Source organism: Tenebrio molitor, chromosome 4 (assembly GCF_963966145.1).
Source record: "Tenebrio molitor chromosome 4, icTenMoli1.1, whole genome shotgun sequence".
Taxonomy (NCBI): domain Eukaryota; kingdom Metazoa; phylum Arthropoda; class Insecta; order Coleoptera; family Tenebrionidae; genus Tenebrio; species Tenebrio molitor.
The window spans coordinates 24,475,020-24,498,371 of NC_091049.1; the positions used below are offsets into that span (position 1 = coordinate 24,475,020).

Sequence of the window (23,352 nt, forward strand, 5' to 3'; positions counted from 1 at the left end):
AGTAGTTTCATCCAACAGCGAACGAGCCCGTTATTTTATTACTAACACAGCTTAACTGATCGAAGTATACATATTCAAATAAGATAGAAACCTACATTATGTGCCTCATAAACTAATGCACTCATATTTGAAGCATCAAAGCTACTCAAAGAATAATGTCTATTTAATTTATGTTCATAAAGGTGTCATAAATATTGTCCCCTCCAATGTTTTGTCTTTAAGAAGGTGACTGGTGATTAACTGATTAAGCTTGAAGATTCTCTTGTAATCCAATCGCAATCTATCCATACCATAGCATTTACTACAGCGTGATCAACAAGGACTGAAGCTGTTGGCAGCAAATGACAGCAAAATATTCCCAAAGTATGAAATTTTTTTGTGCGTCAGTGTTGGCACCCGCTGCAATTTGTGAATGTCAAAAAATTTAGGTTATGTTACGAGTTGGTAGTTTTAAAACACGATACGTACAAAACGACCAAAAACAGTATAAAAAGTAATTAGCCGTACTTAATTAAATGGCCCACTGTTTCGATATTCATAAAAGCGACAGGCCGTGCCCGCATGCCCCTCCTGAGAAACAGAAACATGTTGCAGGGATTGGATCTGGGAAAATTTGTAAGGGTGGAACTTTAATTTCTTCTTTAAAATGGTTAGGCAACTTCCATATGAGATGACAAGTTTCAAGCTTGTACAGTAAGGAAAAGGAATGACGGGATTTTTAATGGTAAGAATTATTAGGCCCTGTATTAAACGTGCCCAACAAAGAACTTTGGATGCGTGTGTTTTAGATAAGAATCACACCTGTTTGGAGTGAAAGCTTTCGCACTGACTTTCGAGGGTTTTGTTCCATTCTACCTCGAACATTCTCGACTGCATCTTCTGTAAGTGTAGATGAGGTTCTACCAGTAGCTTTTGCCTTTTTCCATCACTGGTTTGTAGATAACGTTGCACCAATCTCGTGCAATGCTGCCTAAACGCAACTAAGGTATATAACAACTGGCTCGGGGAACATTTGTTGAAATTGGTGAAATTCATCATCCGTGCTCCGTGGAATACTACCAACCGTTAGCAGCATCAAAATTTCCAGTCCGAAAGTACGCCACACCAATAAAAATGTCTTGTTCTAGTGTAAAAACCATTTTAATAAATAAATTGATACAAAAATGACACTTGATTTTGAAGTTTGAATTTGCCCGTCAAAATTGACAACTGAAAATGTAATGCTACCAATTTCACTGAAATTTTCATCATGTTGTCATTGTTGCCAACAGCTTCAGTCCTTGTTGATCACTCTGTATGTTATTTCATTTATTTTCAGAATCTTGAATTGTTGGAAAAAGATCGCTGGTTAAACTGAAGCTTAAACCAAAACAATACGTATAATTTGTGTCATGTAGTGCTACAATTTCGCCCTTTACAAATGCTATATAGGTACTGTTACGATTTAAATCCTCGCGCGCTTGTAAATCTTCAGGATTTCTCTAGAACGTTCTAAAACCCGGTATCGCGACAAAAGCGCGCCGCAAAAAGAGCGCGCGACAAAAGAGCGTGCGACATAAGAGCGCGGCGACATAAGAGCGCGACGACATAAAAGCGCGGCGACATTAGAGCGCGACGACATAAGAGCGCGGCGACAAAAGAGCGTGACCACAAAAGAAGGTAAATACAGGTTGCCTTTGCCTTTGCCTTTCTTAAGGCAATAATTAATTTCCATATTGAATGAAAATTTTCCTTACCCTGCTGCTTTTTCAAAATCCTGTCTTGTCACAGTGTTTATTTGTCTCACGCTATTTTGTCGCGGCGCTCTTTTGTCGCGGCGCTCTTTTGTCGCGGCGCTCTTTTGTCGTGGCGCTCTTTTGTCGCTGCGCTCTTTTGTCGCTGCGCTCATATTGCGGCTCTCTTTTGTCGCGCGCTCATTTGTCGCGCGCTCAAATGTCGTAGATTCCTAAAACCCATCGCGACACAAAACGTACACGGACTTCCGCCGAAAAATCTGCGCAAGGATGGGGCGAAGGCTATAAATCGGGGGAACCAGAGACAAAAAGGGGAAGTTCACGGCGGTTCGTAGTGTTGTTAGTGCCTGGGGAGAGTCAAAGGGGCAGTGATCCAGTGAATTTGCAGGGCTGGCGAGACGTCGTAGTGAAGTTCACGAGGGTCGTTGGAGAGGATTCGTCCAAGTACCACCGCCCCAAATCGCCAAACGGATCAAGGACTTCACTACGGAAGGTCTCCGGAGTCCGGACCGAACGCCTTCCGGATCAAGATCTCGTCAGGTCCTGCCAGCCCAGGTCGTCCCCGGACTCACCGGAAGGTCCCGGATCTACCCACCAGCTAAGTCCGGGCGGAGCAGTGGTGACCCTTCAATTCTCTAGGCCGTGGCTTCCACAATTATTCGTATTTTACGGATAGATTAACTTTCCACGTTTTCTACCACCTCTCATTTTTTATTGCATTTTATTTCACTTATATTCAATGACCGACTCATTGAAAACATTTTATTACTCATTTCGTCACTGTCTCATTGACAGTTGCATATAATCCATTTTTGAATCAATTTTTAATTTTTCGTCAAGGGCGGACACTTTTCATACACGGCTTTACCGTATCAGCTGAGAGAGACCTCGTCAGCATCGAGCTATCGGCGAGCACCAAAATTTCTTGCGACGTTTCTTCATCGGACTGATAAAGTTCAACGATTCCAGTTGTCGACCGGCAATTTACGGACGTTTGAAGAAAAAATTTATTTTTTCAAATTTTTTTTTCCTCAAAAATTTCCTTATGTAAGGTTACAAAATTTTTATACTGGCATTTAGACAATTAAAAGGCTATCAGAATCAAGAAAAAAAAATAGGGAATTTTCATTAAAAAAAACTATCGATGACGTCATAACTTAAAAACAAATGACTGCTTAGAATTTAATTTTGTATTAAAATATGTATTTTTATAAACTAAAATTGACCTGTCCAAATATTTTTTTGAAAACAATTTTATTTGATTTTTAATTAATTTATTCCATACTTTTGCCGCTCACTGTATATTATTAATATTATTTAGTTGAGCTTGCCAACAGGTAATGACCTAATTACAGGCAAGCTATCATTAGTTAAGGCAGTAAGTGGAATGAGTAGCAGCAGGATACTACTCTACCATTCGGCGCAAATGAGTTCCTCCAAATGCAGGTACCAAAGTGGATGTCAGGTCCGGTGCAAACGAGTTCCTCCAAATGCAGGTACCAGGTTGGATACCAGGTCAGGAAGCGAAATGTAGAGGATTATCAGGGACGGGCTAATTACACGAAAATGACACGGCAAAGCAAGTACTCTTCAAAGTATTTTTATTCTTGCTCAAAATGAAACACAAAATGTTTAAATATGTTTATTGAATATACAAATTAAATTTTATTATAATACGAAACTGCTTTCACATACCTAGCGTGTTTTTCCATCTTTCATCACACTAGCTTTATTTTTTATTTTTTATTTCGATATACCGTTGGATAGCTCTTTCAATGAGCGTTCAAAAGATATAAGGTGTTTGGCATCTAAAATAAATAGTTTATCCACAAAACTTTTTTTTTTGGAAGGTGTACAACCGCCACTGTTCTTTTTTATTTTTTTTTTTTTAAGTTAATGAAAGGTTAAATTTATTCTCTTTTGAATTATTTTGTAAATCTATAGTAATATTAAACTCGATGAAATGTATTTTTTTGGTTCAGTTAAATTAAAGAAAAATCTGAAATATTTGATATTTTTAATGAAATTTGTGGATAAACTATTATAACGTTGAATACAACGTTTTTTTGTTCGACGAGTCCCTTAAAGGCTCCAAATCGCTTAAAATCTTTAAAATTAGCTTGACGTTTCGTTTTGACAAGTTGTGACATTTATCAAAATCCGTTCACACAGGAGAAAATTTTCAAATTCTGACAGTGTCGAACAAAAAAAATATATAATCGTATACCTTCTGGCTAAGGCCAAGTGCTAGATGTTTTCAGGTCGCGCAAGTTCTCTCTGTTTATGTCATTAGAGAAGTCACCAACCCTTATCCTTGGATGAAAGGTTTTCACCTCACTGGTCTCATATGCCGCTGATAGCCTATCATTCGTCAGCTGCTTAATTTTTCCCGCATCCCCACAGCCAAGCATCACACCGCCGGCGCCGTCTCTGAGATTTTTAACTTTGCTGATATTTGCTGCCGACTCAACAGAACTAAGGTTAATCAATACATCAGATTTAGTCTTATTAACAGATTGTCCTTAGGCTTTATAATTATTGTATTTTGAGAATTTTTCACTAGGGTCTCGGCATAAGAGGCTCTAGCATCACTCGTTTGGAGACTAGTATCTTGGATAACACATTTTTGTACAGTTTTGTTTAGATTAACTATTTCATTGGGAAGCTGCTTATTTTCAGTACACAGAGTATCCATTTTTGCCTGCAATTCGGCAACCCTACCCACCAACTCAGCTAACTGATTCTGAATTATTACTTCTATTAATTCCTGAAACCGATCAGAAGACATATGAATAAATTGAGAGTTGTCAGAAATTATGTTATCTAGGGAGCACGCTCCGTCTACCAGTGGGGTTGATTTTTTTACACAAGATCTACATTTCCAAGATGTACATGTTCCCTCTTTCTCCATTAAGTCGAAGGTATCATCATCAATGCCTACGCAAAAGCCAATGCTGAAACTGTATTCATTACCCTCATTATTACTCATGAATCACCTTGTATAGTCCAGTAGTTACGTATGATTCTTGGTAACTTTTTTCTAGTTAGATGAATTTTTGTAAATATTTTCATTGAGTGTTTATAAATAACATATTAAAGATACCCACTAATCCGTCGTACGAAAAAAGAATTATGGCATCTAGGAACTGTCAGAAATTATTTTTTGCGAAATATATCTTTATCTATTGGTTCTGCGCATTATGGTAGTGGTACTATTCAGATAGTACCAATTCAACAATATCCAAGACACGTGGTGCACTGTATGGAGAAAGTATGCATTATAAAATCCATAATAAAAAATAAAAGACAAATAATTATAATAAAACGAAAATTTAATTTAATAATTAAGTATTTCAAGAAGATTCAAAGAATTTTGTACTGGGTTGCACAGGATTACCAGGATAAAGTATGTATTTTCTCTCATTCCAAATGATTTTTGAAAAGAGTCCAAGAATCATCAAGAACAGATAGGTATCGAATGGTCATCACCGAAGGAAAGAAAAGGTCTTTCCTTTTTAAAAAGTTTTGAAGAAGTCCTTCGATTGGTGTTAGGAATATTATAATTTGCAAAAAAAAAGATTGTTTAAAATAGGCTTCAAAAATGGGTTGGTACTATCCAATAGTCTTCCGATCAAGTCAATTTAATTGCCTCTTGTGACTATTTCTTTTTTTCTGGTTATATAAAGAGTCTTGTCAAAAAATGCCATTCTAGTTTGCCAAATCATAACCATTTTTCTAACAATCATGGTTATGAAGATTGTTACATAAACGTGTGACAAATCATCTTGCTAATTTGAAAGATGGACTTCGTTGCAGCAAATTTTCTTATCGTCGGCTTTCTTTAGAAACCGTGTATGTCTAATTAGCAACATTTTTCTGAAAAACTGTTTCAAATTCTTATTTTTTATGTTAGCTTTTTTGAGTAAGGTTCAAAAAATGTGTATTAAATTTCTGTACAGTATTTTATCAAAACAGTCTGTTTTTATTTGCTATTCTAACGCCCGGTGAATGTGTTACATTACCACTAGGCACTAGGTATAGTAATTTACGTTATAAGTCCGGTAGGTTACTTGTAACAGTACGAGTTAGACATTATGGACGAGGCGACGTTAGGAGCCGAGTCTAGAATGTCTAAACGAGTACCTGTTACAAGTATCGGGTGTTCATTTAATATTCTGGTAGCATTACCTATGGAAATATTTTGTTTTTGTTAAGGCATGTCGTCGTTTGAACTTCCGGTTAGTAAAATTAGAGTAGAACTGTCACATTTTGACATTTGCGTTCAGAGACGTTTATTTTTTGCTGGTGTTCACGATAGAGCAGAAAACGTTTTTGATTGAAAGTTATTTTCGCAATGGTTTGAAAGTGAATGATTCATGGATCTACTCCGTACAAAATGTGCTTAGAAGAGTTTATCGCCGAATTTCCCAATGTTATTGTTAACCGTAAAACCTTTGAAGACAAACTGAGCCGGTGTGTAAAGTTGTTTGGTGAAACTGGAGGCGTTTACCGAAGAAAAACCACAGGTCGGCCGCTAATACGCACTGCTGCAGGTATTGAAACTGCAAGGGAAATAATGCAAAATGCGCCCCACACTTCAATACGTCAGTTATCGCAACACACTGAACCTTGTGTAGGAAAGTAGGAACGTGCCACAGATTGTTACGAAAAGATGTACAGTTGTATCCTTACTGTATGACAGTGGTAATTGAAGGTAATTTTCATGATTTCAAAATCAATTTTTTAAAATTAGTTGCTGGTTTTAGGCAATATAAATGCAGCAAAGTATCGACAGAAAATTTTAGAACCATTTTTTGAGGAACTGCATGCTGATGAACTGCAGGAAGGATACTTTCAACAGGAAGGAAAAATTAGAGGAAAAATTGAAGAAATTAATAACGCCCCGAACATGTTAGAAAATGTAATAAATGCATTAAAAATGCGAACATTAAAGTGTGGGGAAGAAGAAGGTAGACATTTCCAGCACCTCATTTAATAAATTGATTAATTTGTGCGTGAATTATGATTGTGTTAATTTTTATCATAATTCGTGTCATGCTGTTATTTTATAGTGAGGTTATGTCGTATTTTAACGCTGCGACATCCGTTTTTCAAAACAAAAGATTTCCATAGGTGATGCTACCAGAATATTAAATGAACACCCGATACTACCGGATGTATATCGTAACGTATTTTATTTCATACTGGAAGTCTCTTGTGCATCATTATTTTATTTCAAAATTTAAAAAATCACATTATATTGTGAAAATAGCATCACCTTTTTTCCTGTGGCAACGGCCGTTGCTATTGTTTTTTTAGATGGAATATTTTTTGACTTTTTCACTTTTCAATGTCAGATTTGATGTATAAAAGGAAAACAGTCCGGTAGGTGTTGCTAAGTGACACTTTCCGGCTCTGATACCGTTATAACTCACCTACCGGACTCAAATTGATGATGCAATCGAGCATCTACCGGACAGTATGATATAAAATAAAATATGTGATTATAAGAGTTGCATAAAGGTCAATTGTTATCTCCACAATAATCTAAGTGATGCATAACCGTAGATTGTGGTGTAAGTTTTCTAACGTATTTAAATAATAAAAAGATAAACAATAACTGACGGCAAATTTATCAGTAAATGAGATGTAAATGGGGTGTTATCTTTGTTTATTTTTAATATTGTTATAGCTTTCGCAAAGACGTATTTCTGTAAGGTTTTTATTTAGAATACCCATTATATGTAGTAATATTTGACTTTGACCTTAGAGTGAAAACGGAAAAACTTTTAATTTCAATTTTAATTGATGGACAATTGATGGACAGATATAATCAAATTGTTTAAAAAATATATAAAGGAAATGTAGTGTTCTTTTCGAATAAATGTCGCCGTTATTGCAATTGTGATAAAAATCGAAATTGCTACTATTAAAATATAAAATATAAAATTTATTCCTTAAAATTACACAATATGAAAATTTCTTTTGTTCGTTACCTTCCTAGAAAGTGGGTCTGTATCCATGGTTACCAGTGAGTGAAGGTTCCACTTTCGCTCACGCACTTTCGCTCACGCACTTTCGCTCACGCACTTTCGCTCACGCACTTTCGCTCACGCACTTTGGCTCACGCATAATTGAAATTCGATTTTATGAAAAAGAATTTGTATATTGAAAATAATTACATACCAATAATAACTAAACGTTATTCACGTGGAGTTGAACATTTCAAGGACAAATAATTTTATTTTTTGGCTCTGTAATTATGTTTTGTAAATAGTGACATGCAGCTAACCAACATAATGCGAATTTAGCAATGCTCAATCCATCGTGAACGGTATTTACCTGCATGTCACTGTTTGCTAAATTATTTGACCTTGAAATGTTCAATTCAACGTGAATAACGTATACAGTACGTTTTTTTAAGACTGGCCAGAGGGTTTTACATGCTAATTTTTCAACCTCCTGTTAACTTTGTATTTGTAATACCTAAATGGTTGTAATAGACAATTTACAAATAAATAGTTATTTACACTACGAGAGAGGAAGGTAAAGCTTTTGTTCACTTGAATTGCATCGACCACTCTGCTGCGCGTCGTGGCCGAACATGCAATTCGCGTGAACAAAAGCTTTACCTTCCTCTCTCGTAGTGTAAATAACTATCACATTATCTGTATTACCTACAGTTTATTTTTAAATTTTATATTTCATAATATTGAATAAAATTGTACAACTAGTACCGTAGCCGCCCAGATACTAGTGACATCACTATTTTTTGTTAACTGGGCCATTCCACGAACACCACGCCGCCACTATGTCGGCGATTTGGGTGGTACCTGGCGGATTGGGCGGCCGACGATGGCAGCCGCGTAATGTGGCGGAGGGAATAAAACAGGAAATCATCTATCTGCAATTGAATTTTTAAAACCTATATCCCATCGTGTTTGAGTTCACTGTTTAGTTATTTTACCTTCGACACAACTATCACACTGTTGACACAACTAAGCAACGCAACAGCTGGAAATTTAGAACATAGACAAAATATTAACGAAATGAAACTGAAATTACCATGAGCTGCTACCGCAATATATTTAACATCGTTTTAACTAATTTACTTTTCAAGAAGTATTTTTCAATATTTACCAGACATCTGGGCTCGTTATCGGATTTTGCAAAGGAAGCACCGCTGGAAATATTAAGAACTGGATGCACTTCAACATGGTGATTTCACGACAGTTAGGAATTAACTGATCTTAGTTTTAACGTAAGAATATTGAATTGCACTTGCACTTCTTCTTATTAGTTATCATATCGTTATCGTCCGTCGATTCCGCCAGGTACCAAGAGGGGGGTATACAAAATTTCGCTTGGGGGAGGGGGGTATCAAAAATCATGAAATAAAAACACAGCCATAAGTTATGACTTATGATGACAGCATGGTGTTCGTGGATTGGCACCGGTTAACAATAGGAAATGATGCCAGCAGGGTTGCAAACAAGGGTGATTTGTCGCCGTTTGGGCTATTTTTTGGCTAAGCTTGCTCTTATCAAAATGTCTTTATTTTGCTATTTAATTGTGTAGTTAACAAAAAATTCCGCAACATAAAGTTTTGACGGTTGGTTCAAACGAAAATTTTAACTTAAACACATACATTCAAAACAAGATTAGTGTTAAGTATGCTTAAAGGTAAAAGACATACAAAATGAGAAGGGGTACCATCACATTAGCAATCAGTACTGTGCTTAATAGACTCTTGGGTACGACGATGAGAAGGTAAAGTTAATTGTATAATAGCAAAGTGTTCAACTTTATCACTATCACCAACTAATAACTACGAGTATTTTGAGACATATGCGAGGTACTAAAGCTAGTAAAACATGTCTAATCTTCTCTAGTAGAATTTATCTACGATAAGCAAGTTTAGCAAATAAAGGGGATACCAGTGGCATTTCGTTACATACTGTCGCGAGCAATAAATTTTGGGCGCACTCGAATTCCCGTCTGACTTATTTCTTGTCATAAAGTAATGCAAGAATTCCCGTCGGGTAATTATCAACTGATATAATCCATAACTCGAGTTCCCGTCAAGGGTAAAAGAGCGCTTCAATCCCTTACTTACCTACCCCTCTAGCCGTTGCAGGTACCATTGTTGTTTACCATTACGTGGACCAAAAAAAAATGTTTAAAATTTTAAAAAGTTACAAATACTCTGTGATCAACAATTATATACTTAGATAAGGGGCGGCTGTGACTTTGACAGTGTCAGATTTTTCGTATCTGTGCTAAGTCAGCTAATAAACGTCAAACAACTGTCACTATTGACCAAATTTTAACGCAAAAATGGTTTTTACTCCAGAACATAGAAGATTCATCATTGAATCTTACTTTCGTAATTCGTAACAGTGGTTTCAATAACCAAGATTTTTTTCTGACGGAAATTCGAGTCTAGAATTTGTGGTGCATTTTTGCCTTGACGAGAATTCGTGTGCAGGATTAAAGGGCCCATGTCAAAGCACAGGTATAAAATATTATGCTGACGGGAACTCGTGTGCACCGTAAATTATGGTCGTCAAGGTCATTCTTTGGCGCAACGGAAAGTGCTCTAATGTGAAACCTCTAATAAATTCTATTTGTCTTGTTTTGTCAAGATCTTATCAACTTTTTGGAAATCCCAACTGGGTTGCCACCCTAGCTTCTGACACATCTGTCTCTATCAGCGAAATCATTTTTACTCTGTTAAAATACGATATTGGGGGCATAATTTTGAATGTTTAGAGTAAGACTTTGACAAATTTTTGTTAATTGACGTTTGACTGACATTGGCTCTAATTAAGCAGGCAAAATGTTTAATTTGTGACAGTAGCGGGACATTTCAAAATGACCTTGACGACCAAGATTTAATACTCGCGACTTCTAACGTACCTACAGTCGGAACGTTATGGATGTGGCTTGGGGACTTGTCGTTAATTTGGCACTACCAGCAAAAGTAACCAGACGCGCCAATAAGGTTACTGGAATTTATGACAGATCTCACTAATGTACAGTTCAATCATAATTTTTAAGCCTCCTGGAATTTGACAATCCATATCCAAAACATTTCGAGTATACGTGATATTAGCGTGGCAATAGTGTGTTAGGAGCGGAGTGCTGAGCCGGCAACCCTGGACCTTGAGATGGGCACGGGGAATAGCGGCAGTGTGGAACAAGCAGTAGCTCGCTGTGGACCACAACTTACCCAATAACCAATAACTGTTGAATTACCTTCGTTATTAATAAAAGACCTTGATAGTACCGATTGTGTTGTTAACCAACGTAAACCCTAACATCAGAAGTGGGATCGAAAGAGAAAAAACTTTTTTCTCGCCCATCCGTTTGGCCACGTTTAGTGAAATGGCAGAAAAAAGTAGGCCATGGACCAGTTCAAGCCGAAGACGGGAATCATCACCAGATTCCAGTCCTTCGAGCATAGAGTCCAAGAAAGCGAATAAGAAAAAGAGGAAGGGTAAACAAGGGCGATCCAAAAAAGAACAGAAACGCAACCACGCAAAAACGAGTGACGAAACTCCGGTCGTAAGTACAGCCATCAGTTCCTTTCGTGAACGGGTAGATTCGAATGTGTTGGCCCACGTAATCCCGAGTTTTGATCCGAAGTGTGATCACGTTGTTGATTGGTTGAGAATGATAGACGAGCACGCTTCTTCGTATAATTGGGACGATCATGTGGTTAAATACCAGGCACTAAATAAATTACGAGGTACTGCTGAAAAATGGTACCAGAATTATACGCGTAAGGAAGCAGGGTGGTCTCAGTTTTCCTGGTCCATGTGGAAGTCGATTTTAGCTACTACCTTTCAATCAACTCGCGATACTTACGGGCTGTTTATGTCAATTGCCAATCATAAACCACTGGAAGGAGAGTCACTGTATTCTTTCTTCTTTGATCATCTCGCGAAAATCGACCAGTTAAAATGTGATTTTACCCATGCGGACAAAGTATCTCTTATTGTTGGAGCAATTAATGACGAGACAATTATGGCGGCAGTAAAAGCGGCAAATATGAACGACATAAACATATTGGGTAGTTATTTGCGGGATCGAACATTTTCTGGTAGACACTTCTCCGGAAATGAAGCTGAAGATACTAGAAATTTTAATTATCAGGCAAAAGCGAGACAGGAACAGCAGTTATTGAACATCAAATGTTTTTGTTGCGGCAAAAGTGGGCATAAAAAATTGGCGTGCAGGTTTAGGAATTCCAAATGCAATAGTTGCGGAACTATTGGACATTTACAATATGCTTGTATGAACGGGGGACTAACGAATAAACAAGAAGCGGCCGAGAGTATCGAGTTACAGTCTCGCAGTCAAGTAAATCTAATCGAAGGGGCCAAGGCAAGGAACAATTCTGGCCTAAAATCAAAGTAAATGGTGAAACGGTATCAGCATTTATAGACTTTGGGAGCGATTGCTCGCTAATTAAAGAAAGGTTAGTCCGCGAATTAAATCTAACCCCTTTTGAGTTGGTAAAATCGATGACATTGACTGGGTTTTTGGGAAACAGTGTCGTTGTCAATCAAGCAGTTGAATGTGTAGTAACGATTGCGGAAGTAGAATTGACCATCTTAATGTACGTAATTGACGAAATACTATATGAAATACCTTGTTTAATTGGGAGAAATTTTACTGAAAACCCGGGTATAAGTTATTTCAGAATAAACGACGAATAAATTTTTCAACTCGCGCAAAGGTCATCGGAAAACGAAGTTGTTGAAAATGATCCCATACGTGCAGACGCTGACGTCACGCGTCTTGTAGTAAAACTAGGGGAACTGCAAGGAGTGACTATGACCATTACGTTGTCAAAGGACAAACCAATTGCCAAAAATCCATATCGAATGTGGGCCGCAGAAAAGGAAATTGTACGAAACAAAGTACAAGAATTAATGGATGCGGGATTTGTTCGTGAAAGCTGTTCAGTGGTATTAGTCAATGAAAAGGGTGGTCAGAAACGATTGTGCGTCGACTTGAGAGCTCTAAATGCGGTGACAGTCAAAGATAAATACCCATTACCCTGGATTGAGCATTTAGATGATAGGTTAGCCGATTACAAATACTTTACATGGCTCGATTTTAAGGCGGAATACAATCAAATTAAAATACATTCGGACTCTGAGGCAAAAACGGCCTTCATAACGGCGGACTGAACTGCGCTGCGCCTATTAAGGGCCCCACATACTGCGTTTTTGTTCGATGGTTTTGTTCGACGAACAAGTCTGTTCGAACAAAAATAACGAACACGAGTTGCACACACACTTCAGCTTTATTTAAAGGTTTTAATAAGTGAATAAATATCAAGTTATATTTGTATGCAGTGGCGGCGGCATTAGCTATAAAGCATTGTAGTGACCCAGTTTAAAAATTAAAATTTTAATTCTCGGCACCGCCACGAGAGCGCGCCAAATGTGAACGTACTAGCGGCTAGACTCGGTACTAAGGGATGGGGTTGGTAATCCTGGGGATTTGGAACAGGGCGAGCGGAAATATAGCGGGGGAAAAGCGGTCTCTCGCGCGGGTAGTTGAAGGGGGGGGTTGGTCACTTTTGTTTAGTTTTTCGAAACGAACACACCTTGCGAAGAGCGATCCAAGTTTCTCAAATTAGTAAGTTAAATCTGAACAATTACACTACCGTTCCGAGTAGATATTTGTGTCCCCGTGAGGAACTCGACGTTTTTTTAATTCACCTGGGTAATTTATTCCACTTTCGTTGCCTTTTTTGTGTTTTGTTTTTGGGACCAGGACCACGTGATAAGGGTATGTTGTAGTTTTCATTTTGTTGCATGCTGTTGCTTTAAGAAGCGCCCATTTGTTAATTTTAAGCGTTATCTTTCTTCTGGGAGGTTAATTTTTTTTAACAATCTGGTAATTTCAAAAATTCGGAGCCGTCGTCCGAACCGCGTGTGTCCATTTTGTTTTTTTTCTTCACTAACATTTTCTAACGGCACTCGGCCCGCCATTTTCTTTTTGTTTAACATTACCAGCGATTATTGTATTCGTGATTTATGTTGTTTACTGATATTTGTGCCATTTAAAGTGGTTCTATTTTATTGTTATTTAACTTAGCGCTTTTGTTCTCTTTTATTTCCTCATTGTTTAATGTTGCGGTTTGTTTTGCTTATGTTATCCTTGTTTAATGTTGCGTTTTGTTTTGTTTATTTGATCATTGTCTAATGTTGCGCTTTGTTTTGTTGAATTTTCGCATCGTTTAATGTTACGCTTTGTTCGATTGAATTAAACTCGGATTTTCTTTATGTTGTTGTTAAGCACCGCTAGATTTCGGAAGAGTTAAAGTAAAATGTTGTAAGTGCGCCACTATGGGAGTTAGGTTTCAATCAGGAAGTCGTGGGGTTGTCCAGTAAATTTCTGGGGAGGCCACGGTTAAGTTACGGCCGTTAGCGGAGGCGGACCTAAGCCCTGCTCGATGCGGCTCTGGGATGCTGACGTGAAACCTCCGTCGCGGTTCTAGAGATCTTAGGTTTTTGTCGGTAAACGGTTGGTTGGGGAAGGTGGAGCAAGCTCTGCTCGAAGCGGCTTGGGATGCTCATCGTACAACCCCGAGGCGCTCTGTCACTCTTTCTTGGTCGGTGAAATAGCCCGACGTTCATTACTAACCCGAGTATCTAGAAACGTCGCTGGTCTCAAACCGATTCAGATTATTCTTCTGAGTCCCCTCGCGGCCGAAAGTTTGTTACCTCCAGTTCTAAGCTCCCGTTGGCGTACCTTGACCGCGTAGTTCCAAATAACCATTGTTTTTGTCATTAATCTAATTGTGAAATATGAGTAATACCTGGGATACGGTTTTTGAAGAGGGTTTTTCATCCGTCCCTGTCTGTAATAACTGCCTTATAATTTGTTTACTTGTTTTGCAAGCTATAACCTGTCATTTTGTCTGTCATGTGCCCGTTTTTCTGTTATTTTAAATATTGTTGCATTTATCTTGTCATTTATCTTTGTAATGTACTCAACTAGTTAATTTCTTGTACCTCGCTAAACTTAATTTCTGTCGTTTGTATTCGTTTCAATTTCTTTTTCATCCAAGTTATTACAGGCATTTTTAATAAAAGGTATTTTGCGTCCCTCACATGTGTGTTTTATTGCGGCACTCTTCCAACTGGAACCCTCATCGTTTGCATTCCGAACCTTTTTCCGCCAAAAGAAAGACACAACGTAGGGCTCCTCCGCTTCGATGACGATCACGACCACATTTGTTACCGTTTTGCGCAGGTTCAAATATTTCGCGGAAAAAGTAATGTATTCAAATCATTACAGCCACGACCTCCTAGATTAATAAGAGACTTTTGTCTCTTAACGGCCGCGTGAGTTTTTAGTACGAGGCCTTATTTCTGTTTTTGTGAGGGCGACACAATACATTGCATATTTGGTTGCCTACTATTCAATTTAAAAATAATCAATTATGTTACAGTGCAATGTAAAACCAAATAAAAAACGCCGTTTTTGCATATTGAAACAATGTATTGTAAAAAAAAACTAATTAATAGGATGATTATTTTAATTTTAATAATTTTCTCTTTTTGGTATTAATATTGATTTTCTTAATTTTTTGTGCTTCTAAATTACAATAATTTTTTAATACTGCAGGCACTAATTTGGCTACTATAATGTTACATACCAACTTAAAATGATACTCGCATTGAAAAATTGGGTTATTACAAAGGTAAGATACAAATACATTCTTTAAAATGAAGTCGACCTTGTTGGTTGGAAGATTAGGCAGAATTTTTACCATAATTTGAATGGCATATATTATTAAAGCTACAAATTTTTCGTTGGGGTAATTTAGTCTTCCACGATCTTGATTGTAAATAAGTTCCAACAAGGCATTTGTTTTTTCAAGAGAGGAGCTTCGTAAGAGGGATAAACATAAATCACAATTCACAGATTCTTGAACCTTCATAATTAAATATCCACATAGAAATGCTGTAGCTGCTGATTCTATATCACGTGAACTGACATCACATCTAAATGTAGTTAAATTTTCTAAATCTTCTACTATTTCGTCATTTAGAATTATGGCAATTTCATGATTATCATTATAGTCGGAATTAACGTCAAGCTTTACATTGCTGGTGTATTCAACTCCATTCATTGCGTTACTATTATTTATAGTTTTTATCAGACCACTTCTTAAAATTTGTCTGAGAGCATATTCAGCTGTTCTGCAATCTGTTAAATCATTACAACCACCACGAAGTCTGACGTTTGCAAATAATGATTCCACCGGATCCGAACTAAAACTTCTTGTCAAAACGTAGAAAAAATCAAGATCGCCAATTAAATATTTAATACATAAACTTGTGCTTCTTGCAGTAAAAATTAATGCTTCAGCTGTTTCTTTGCTTAATCCCTTAATTCCGAGATTTTCTGAACTGGACTGTATATCATTAATATATTGGATAAATTCTCCATTTAACCATGATAGTCGAGCATCGTTAATGTTGTTATAGGGAGCAGTATTAGCATCTCTCTGATGAATATGTTGGGTTTTATTGCTAACGTCGTGCAGCTGGAAAAATTTATAGATAGTTTCCATATATTTCACAGTTGCAGTGCAATCCTTAAAATGAGCCAACTCTTCGCCACCATGGTCAGCAAGGTATACTAATGATGCAGTAACCCGTGGTGAAAATATTTGCACTGCTAAATCTACTTTCATCTTTTCAAAATTGGATGGATAGAGATGTTTTCTGGTTAAATATCTGACAGGCTTTGTTATTAGACCTTCTTGAATATCTGAGAGTTCTTTTAAATAATTTGCGGAAATTTGTCCATCAGACGAAGCCATGTCATGATCTAAAAACAAATTCCGTGCGTTTTTGACTAGGTGGCAATAGTCAAAACTCAAAAAAAACTTAAGTCCGGGATTGTATGGATGCGGGACTACATTTTCCAGTGTGCCATTTCCAAAATGCTTAAACAGTGCAACGTGGGATTTGTGATTATCCCCTACAATTCTAATAACAAAAAACCCGCACTCACTAAGCATCTTCAACACTTCCAACGTTAGTTTACATAAATCCTTCCCAGTCAATTGCCTATGAAAAAAGTAGCTTGCGGGTATTATGTATTTTGTTGACAATCCATATATTACAAAACAAAGAAGCTGATTAGCGATAACTGGCTTAGCTCCAATTTTATCCTGGGACTGATTTATTGTTTCTAAACCGAATATACGGTCCTCTGCTTTCGAATAAGATATGCTTTCTCTGACAGCCATATCGTCAACCACCAAAGAACAAACTTTTTCAGAAGCTCTCAAGGTTTTAATTTCACACATTAGTCTGTGTTTGATTAAGTTATCATTTCCTGTACCAAAGTATTTACTTAATGTTGATTTGCAGGGTAGTTTGAAAAGCAGATTTCTTGGAAACTCGTATCCTTTTGGGGAAGAATATCTCCACGCAATGCACTGGCGAATGGTTAATTCTGACCATCTTGGAACCTTCTTGCTATAATTCTTAATTTGGTCCAAAATAAATATGGCTCGGGGATTCATATTAGCGGCATCAGTTTTAATTGTTTGCATACATTTCCAGTCTGAATTATTTTTGTCTTTTTCCGCTCTTACTCTTACTTGTTCTTTGAGTCTGTTGTAGCGAATCTGCAACCGCTTCAATTTCTGTGCCAAACACAATTTTGTATAAAACAAGTCTTTTATAGTGTTAGACTTGATTGTCGTTTGAGTACCGATTTCACAAGAACATCCAAAGTTTTCCAAAATATTAGTTGCTATGTTCATATCATCATTTGAAGACTAAAATTGTATTAACATAAAATTTGGTTTTCTTATGATGATAAATATACCTTAAATATAGAAGGTACCGCTCCTGTAACTAACATTCGCCGCTTCGTGGTCGAACGAAAATCATTAGGCTTAAAGTGCTCACTACATACGAGTGAATATTCCTTTAAATTGGGAATATCTAAACATATATCAGTGCAACAATGTTAATACCTATACTTGTATATGAAGATAATTACACCTTACCAGTATAATTAATCAATGTTTGTTTCCATTTTAAATTCAAACTCAAATTTGCGGGAAAGCCATGATACGAAATGTTGTTCAAATTATGTGAATTGCAATTATTTACACAACATTTCCTTATTTCAGACATATTTTAGCAGTTTACGAGAAAAATATTTGTCAATGAAACACGCAGAATGAAACAGTGACAATTAAAGTGTTGGTGACATTATTTTGTCATTCGTGTCATCAATGCTTTTTAACACCCGTCTCCTGTGATGTTTAAATTACTACCGCGAATTTTCAAAAATTTACAAAACGGATCAATAGAGGGAGTTAGTATAGAAAAAGCTAGAAAAAACAGACATTTCATGAACTCACGCAGCCGTATAAGAGACAAAAGTCTCTTTCTAATCTAGGAAGCCGTGATTACAGCATATATTTTCCATAAACACGGAAGCCTGCGAAGAGTTCTATAAATTCCAGTAAGAACTTTCTGTTAATCTGGCGAAAATCTGTCATTTTCAGACAATAATTTGTCGCGAAATATGTATAAATCGCCAAAATCTGGTTTTATTATTTGGTACTACACCACTGCAAAAACCGACGTTTTTTAAAACCGTTCAACGCACACACTTCAGATTTGCTCGAATTGACAAGTCTGTCGAACAAGTTCTACATCGTTTTTGTTCGAACAGACTTGTTCGTCGAACAAAAACGCAGTCTGTGGTAGAGATGAGCGATATTTCACTACCGGTGATTTTATCACCGTGACACCGTGACTCGGAAATCACGAGTAACCACCGTGATCAAATATTCGAAGTAACCGTGATTAGTGATTTCACTACATATTTTCTTAAATTCTTAAATCGCTGGTTATTATGCAGTTACTTGCTTGTCGTTACCCGACACACAACAAAATAGAAATTGTAACTTTAACATTTTCCTATTTTTCCTTACAAAATTCTGTAATCTGAAATGTTATTACCATCTGGCACTATTACAAAACAAAAGCTATCTTACTGAAAGGTAACAATTTCTGCCAAGCTAAATCTGGAGTGATAACGTACCTGTTCTGTTCATGATAAGCCGGAGTGTAATAATACATTAATAATTCTCTTTTAAATTATAGTTTATAAACAGCTTAAAATAACTGCAACTAAAGTAACTGCATCAAATATGTGTATTGAGTGATTTAGCGATAACGATTTCCTGTAAAAATTAGTCGTGATCAGTGATCACGGTAATTGAGAAATCACGGTCACCAGGAACGACGTTCTTGAAAAATCACCGAATCGCTCATCTCTAGTCTGTGGCGCCCTTTACGGCCGTAACAAAGCTCGGATTTTCAATGGAGCAATCATGGATTTATTAGTCCTGGATACGGCAATACCCTATAAACGTTTGTCGACTTTGAAAAAACATATCACAGACTTCGGTACCTTCCCCCATTTCATTCTAACCTGTATTAAAATATGTTTCTCTCTGTTATTACAATACGTATTTATTATTTATTATTTATTATTTTACTACATTATTTGTGAACGTGACACAGCCTCATTTTGAATTACAAGATAGTGACATAAAGATTGACACTGCTTTGACTGATTTTTAGATTATTGAGATTACTTTGATTTTAAAGTTTTGACTTTTTAAAATATTTGCGCCCTCTTGTGGTGTGGTGAGGGTGCGTTAAGCGATTTTCCAAAAATTTATTAGGGACTTTTCATTCTATAGTATTTTATTTTCTCTATGGTAGATTAATGTAGTACCGCTGCTAAGACTGCTAAATTTGTTGTTGAGAGAATAAAGCAAAATTTATATAGAAAACAATCAACAAATTGAAAGAAAAATAATACTTCAAGACCAAGAGATTACACCATTATTTGATACACCTCATCTTATTAAAGAAATTAGAAATTATAGGATAACAAAAGATTTGGTTTGGGAAGTAAACGAAGAAATTTTAAGTGTGAAATTGAACCATGGAAGCCGGTCAGTTCGACCACGGATACCTGGATAATCCTCCCATGCTCCCCTGGCAAGTTTAATCCCACCCTTTAGTTCGACCACGAAAGGGATGGGTTCTAATTACGGTAATTAGGACCAGTTAAATAAATCGTCCGTCCATATAAATACCCCTGTAAGATTTTGTATGTTTTAACACAACCATGAAGCTGACATTACATTAAACAGACAAATCGTCAGCAATCACCTCAAAAGAAAGGCCGTGGATGATTTATATGACAGACCAACAAAGCTTCTTCATAAAGAATTAAGGGTAAGTGTTTATAAATATTAATTTTCTACTCATATTTTGATGTGTACTTATTGGATAATAACTACGTTGTAACCAAATGCCGAAAAGTACTTCTTTAGGGCACTCCTCACACTCACAAGTTCATCGTGTTCTAAAACCATGCGTGTGACAAAATGTCTCCTATAGAACTCATATCATGATATTCTATTTTATTATTGACACTTTAATAACCACTAAGGTTTAATTATTATGGTATTATACTTTCTATAACTAATGTGTAATTTTTTGCAGGACAACAATCTATAATTTTCTAAGAATCACTGGTTTAATCTTCTAATCCCTCGGCAGCGAGGTCATGGTCGAACTGAAGGGTCGGATTAACGCTATCTCATTAGCGTGGTCGAACTGACGGACGCCGTGAACCATATAGTGAAGGTTTATCTTTATGATTCAGCGTGGGGCGAATTAAGAGCCCTCCACAAAATTATGGACATGCAGATAAGATCCAAAAGATGTCCTATGCAACTCAAGTTTTGAGTCCTCATAATCACGCTATTAGTTAACTGTGGTAATTTCTAATAACATTGTTGTTAATAATCTAATATACAGTATGAGTCAATTGTGGGGTATTTCTGAAATGGTCTTTGATGCAACCAAAAATACTAATTCCAGCATTCACTAGATCTGTAATTAAAAAAAAATTAAAACATTAATCCATGATTGCATTGCTTTGAGAATTGTCAACTTTGTCTTGACAGTTTTGCTAAAACTTGGTTATGAACTCTTATGACTCAAACAGTGAGCAAGTTGACATGGTTTCTCATGTACGGGGTACCTATCTATGTCGTAAAAATGCCATGGTCGTTGCAGATCTGTATCTACAGAAGTATCCATCCAAGTATTGCAGACACATTTTTATTTATTTAAATTTTTTACAAAATGAGTTAGCCCTTATTGTTGGAACAGTTGGATGTGAATAAATGAACAAGAGAACAACGTAATGAGGCTCTAGCAGCGCCTTTAGATTTTTTTCTTGTGGGAAAGAGTCTACCAAACACCTGTACTTACGATTGATGAACTCAAAGAATTCGTGATGTGTGCATAGCCATAACGCCAGACATTACACAACGTTCAAAGGTCCTTTTTAAACAGGGTTGACGCGTGTTTACTCCAAAATGGAATGCATGTTGAACAATTTTTACGTTAGTTTTCTCTTTACGTTGTCATTTTGACGTTTGTAGCCAAAAACGCAATTTTGATTCAATTTATTATTTATATTAAACACAGTATCAAGCGGTAAGTGAAATTAGTATTTTGGGTTGCATCTAAGAAAATTTCAGAAATACCCCACAATTGATTCATACTGTATATTTTAACTAACAAGTAGAACAAACCTAAATGATGAAGATTTGGGAACTGCAAAAACAATAACTTTTTTGACAAACTTTGTTGCATTTCTGTTACGTCCAACTGTACCCACGAAGGTCTGGACAGGTGCTTACACCCCCACCCTCATTTTTCTAGAAGTAGGTAGTATTTAAGGTAAAATTTTGTAAATATATATTCGCTAAAATTATACACATGAATTTAGCTGTTAAATTCAATTTATTAAAGAATACACAACCACATTATAGTTATACACCAGAAAGTTGTTTGGAAAATGACAGTTACAAGTTATATTTTGATAGAACAATTTTAACTGACATTCATATTAAGCATAACAGACCAGACATTATAATTTTAAATAAACAACAAAAGCAAGCATATCTTTTAGATATAGCTGTTCCAAATTCACATAATATAACACAGACATATAACACAAAAATTAATAAATATTTAGAGCTCTCCGTTGCTATGAGAAATTTTTGGTGTTTAGAAAAAATTTCGATTTTACCACTTGTAATTTCAGCAACGGGAATAGTACCGCAATCTCTTTTTAAAAATTTAAAAATTCTGGATTTAGATAACACATTGGTAGTTGAAATTCAAAAAGGTATATTATTATACTCATGTCACATCGTGAGGAAGTTCCTTAACATTGACACAGAACATAATACACAACAAAGTCAAAATGCGGAGGCGAGACGCCGGTAATTATGTTGATAAGCACTGCACTATTACTTGATAGTAATATCCGTAATAGTGTATGTACTCCGGCAAAATTGCCGTGCCGCCGGGTGGAGGTGGGATAGTGGTAGAGAATAACTAGAAACCAGAGACGAATAAAGTACTCAACAAAAGTGACAGTTATTTTTTCTCGAATAAAGACGTCCATCACAAAGCGTCCAATTCGATTGCAACAACCCAGCAAAAACACAGCAGACAAAAGGGTTACAGTCCTAACACTCTTTGATAATAATCTGGAGGGAGGGATATTTCGTCCACGTTGCAAGAAACCTCTTGCTTGTGGAGTTTACAAAAATCCAGGGCACACAAAATTTTGGCAGGAAGCAGCCCTACACTTACGCAATATGAAACTGCCTTGGAAAAAAATTTGGAATAAGAAAACAGCACTTCCTTCCATAAAAAAAAATTGAATGAAAACATTGGAAGGATTTTTGGATTTATACTAAAATTTAGCAGAAAGTGGCAAGTGTGAGTTTTTTAATTTCAACAGTAATTCAATTCAAACATAAGTACTATTACGACCCAAAAGACCAAGAAGGTCGGGCCGGATACAAAACATAAATCAGGTGTCCAGATTGTGGCGCGGAAGGGAGAGAGATACAAACTTTTGAGGCACAACACAACATTTATTTCTGCCCGGTAATATACAGCGGCGGTTTGCCCGATTCCTGCACCTTGCAGGGTGCGATGTCGCGCAGGACTGGTCACTCCTCGTTTCCGGTACTTGATGATCGATTTCGTGGTTCAATGGGACCTTGAGAGTGTGGCTCGAGGAAGACCGTCCTGGTTTCCGAGAGAAATTTGTGTCGCCGGTGGAGCTCCTCCGGAGCCGGGGCTCGCTTCCTCCCTGGCCGGGCTCTACCGGGTTGGTGCCTCCACGAGGTGGTGTGGCTGGGTGAAGGTAAAGCGATGAACAGGAAAGTCTTGAATTGGATCCTGAAGAGTTGAATTGAGTTGAGTTGAGTTGAATTGAATTCTGGAGAGTTGAAAAATCGAAGAGTCCTGTTGAGTCCTGCTGGTCGCCTTGCTAAACAGTAAAAATTATCTAGCTGCGGGAGCCGCCATTTTGGTTTTGAGGTCGTACTTACTTGCGACGCTAGTACCGCGATTTATCCGTCTTTTGACGATTCCGGTTCCGATCCCTAACTGGATCGCGAGCCTATCCCTTCGCCGGTTAAATTTTATCGGTCCTT

General features: G+C 36.9%; 1 protein-coding gene and 2 long non-coding RNA genes across 4 annotated transcripts in view; 1 reads left to right on the forward strand and 2 right to left on the reverse strand.

The window, feature by feature from the left end:
* The window catches only part of LOC138128544 (uncharacterized), a 75,894-nt gene that overhangs the window by 8,994 nt on the left and 43,548 nt on the right, over positions 1-23,352 (reverse strand). The gene's annotated exons all lie outside the window — the stretch shown is intronic.
* On the forward strand, positions 79-1,174 carry LOC138128552 (uncharacterized). The gene is made up of 2 exons (XR_011158762.1): positions 79-724; positions 789-1,174. It is a non-coding gene; the product is annotated as an uncharacterized lncRNA (long non-coding RNA).
* LOC138128555 (uncharacterized) lies at positions 7,724-9,568 on the reverse strand. The gene is made up of 3 exons (XR_011158766.1): positions 8,874-9,568; positions 8,701-8,747; positions 7,724-8,637 (listed from the first exon to the last, which is right to left on the reverse strand). It is a non-coding gene; the product is annotated as an uncharacterized lncRNA (long non-coding RNA).